The sequence below is a fragment of the Dermacentor albipictus genome, chromosome 3 (assembly GCF_038994185.2).
Source record: "Dermacentor albipictus isolate Rhodes 1998 colony chromosome 3, USDA_Dalb.pri_finalv2, whole genome shotgun sequence".
In the NCBI taxonomy this organism is placed as follows: Eukaryota; Metazoa; Arthropoda; class Arachnida; order Ixodida; family Ixodidae; genus Dermacentor; species Dermacentor albipictus.
Genome location: NC_091823.1, coordinates 116,803,288 through 116,806,459, shown reverse-complemented (window position 1 = coordinate 116,806,459; position 3,172 = coordinate 116,803,288).

Genomic DNA, 3,172 nt, shown 5'->3' with positions numbered 1-3,172 from the left:
CAATAAGCTACGCCTTGGAGAACAAGAATTTGAAGCAAGTGCTTACAGAGCAGCTCCTGATAAAACATCCAAGGGTCTCATCAGAGGAATATCCCAGGAGGAGAGTCCGGAGGACATAGTGACCACTTTGGCCACGCCACGCAATCCTGGAGTCTTGCACGCCAAGAGAATATGTAATACAGACAACGTGATCATTTTATTTGAAGGTTTTCACGTCCCAAGATATGTGAGGTATGGAGCGATGCTTATCCAATGCTCCTTGTATAAAAAACACATCGACATATGCTATGGATGCGGAAGAACAGGGAACAGGGCTGACGTGTGCCCCAACCCTGAAGACAAGATTTGCCGGGGGTGTTGGTGCAAGAATCCATAGCAGGATCACAAATGCGACGCGGAGTGCCAACTGTGCGGCAAAGACCACCTCACGGGAGACAAGAAGTGCCAAGCAAGATACAAGATACCGTACCTGGTCAGGAGATGCCGCTGGGAGCGACGGAGGAGGGATGAAGAGGCCGAAGAGGAAGAGTACTACTACCACAACTACAAAGAAAACAGAGGGAGCAACAACAATAATCATAAGACTGTAGCGAGCAAGCAGCCCTCAACCGACAGAGAAGAAACAAGTAGGAAAAACTATGGAAGACACCACTCCGGTTCCTTCCCGAGACTGCCAGGGGAAGCCCGTCGCGAACGCTCCAGGCCCAGGTCCAGGACCAGATCTCGGACGAGATCAAGGTCGAGGTCCGGTTCGAGAACTAATCGAGGGGGAGACGGGAGCAAAGCACAGGTGAGCTGGGCAAGCGCGGTCTCCGGCACTGCTACTCAATCACCTAAAGTTAAAGGGTCCGCCCTAGAACAGGAAATGACACAGATTACAAACATGTTAGAACAGATTACCCGAGAGAATGCAACGCTTAAAGATGAGATCAAGCAGCTTAGGGCAGTAAACGCGAAGCCTCAGCAACAAAAGAATGGCAACGCACCCTCCGCCAGTACGACGTCGACGCGTAGTCGGGCTCCAACGCCCGTTCCCACACAAGCGAACGGAGAAGCACCACCACACGAAAGAAGGGTGCAAGAAATGGCTGATGAAACGAGTGTATTTGCAATCAGCGAGGTTATGGGCACGTTTAAAGGAATGTTCGATGGGTTACAGCAACAAATCACAAACATGTATGTAGAGATTGAACAATGATTCGATGGATTAGATAATAGAGTAGCGGAACTAGAAAGCACACCAAAGGATATCAGGCCGGCAGGCACAGGACCGGTTAAAAGCAAACCGTATAGCAGGCCGAATGTGGTAAAAAATAGCAAGGCCACCGGAGAAGAACAGATAAATCAACATGGCGCCGCGTAAACAATACGCGATTTGGCAATGGAACTGCCGCGGGTATCGTCGCAAGCGAGGAAACCTGCAGCAGTTCGTATCAAGTAAGGAGGCGCCAGATGTCATCGCCCTGCAGGAAACCGGGGGGATCGCAAAATTTTCGGGGTGTAAATCGTACAGTGCTTCTGGCGAGAAGGCAACCGTCACGACGCTGATACACAGAAACCTCTCGGCTGTCGAGCACGATACCGGTGTGCGTGGCATAGACCACGTCCTGATTAAAATAATACCCTCCCGTAAAGAAGAGGGAAGTCTATTTATTCTGAACATATATAGTCCACCCCGGCAGAAGCCCAAATTCGACCCACTCTTCCGCAAAGTGTTGAGCGTAGCGCACCAGCAGGCACTAGTCGTGGTCGGCGATTTTAACGCGCCACACGCGGCTTGGGGATACAGCATAGAGAACATTAAGGGCCGAAGCCTTTGGGCAGACGCTCAGCACGAAGGCCTAACGCTCATAACTGACCCTCAGGCACCAACCAGAAAAGGAAACAGCGTAACGAACGACACGACACCAGATCTCACATTTACGAAGAAAGTAGCAGTTTCTCAATGGACAAACATGCAGGAAAGCTTAGGTAGTGACCACTACATCGTCGTCACAACGGTACAAGCAGGCCCAAGGAAAAAGAGGGGGAGAGAACTGAAGCTAGTAGAATCGGACTCTTTCCGCAAAATCCGACAAGATGATGCTGAAGACATTATAACGGTCATTGAGAAATGGGCAGAGAAACTGCAAGAAAACATTAAATGAGCTACCAAAACTGTTCCAGAGGAGGCAGGTATAGAGGAGATGGATAGCAGATTATTGCAAATGTGGGAAGCGAAAGGTAGCATGCTGAAAAGATGGAAAAAGCAAAAACATAACCGGACATTAAGGAAGAGAATTGTGGAATTAAACAAGGAAATCGAGATATATGCAAATAGGTTAACCCAACAGGAGTGGGAAGCCACGTGCGACTTGATGGAAAGGCAGATGCGAATGTCCAAGACCTGGAACATTCTCCGATGCCTCTTGGACCCCGGAAGTACAAAAACCATACAAAGACACAATCTACAGAAGGGTATACACAGCTACAACGGCACAGAAGAAGAGCTCTTTCGAGAGCTCGAAAAGATGTACGTTGGAGATGCGGATAGAGAAGTACTTCCGGATTACCTAGGTAACGAGAATCCAGATCTTGATACCCCTATTACGGAGGCAGAGGCCAGATATGAACTCACCAGGTTCAACTCGAAATCTGCAACAGGACCTGATGGGATAAGCAACAAAACACTCAGAAACCTCGACGATGTATCCATCCGAGCTCTCACGGACTACATGAATAACTGCTGGGAGCAAGGTAGCATTCCAAGTCAATGGAAATCAGTCCAAATCATTTTTATACCAAAGACTGCAAAGAAACCACAAGTGATGAACTTAAGGCCCATATCCCTGACATCCTGCGTCGGTAAACTCATGGAACATGTGGTTCTCACACGTCTCACGAGATACATGGATGATGGAGGACTTTACCCACGTACCATGGTTGGATTTCGACCAAAGTTATCGACGCAGGATATTATGCTCAAACTAAAACATCAGATCATAGATGCGGGAAAAGTCTAGACACTAAGGCAATACTAGGTCTCGATCTAACTAAGGCCTTTGACACCGTCACGCACAAGGCCATACTACAAAATCTTTTCGACCAAAGTTATCGACGCAGGATATTATGCTCAAACTAAAACATCAGATCATAGATGCGAGAAAAGTCTAGACACTAAGGCAATACTAGG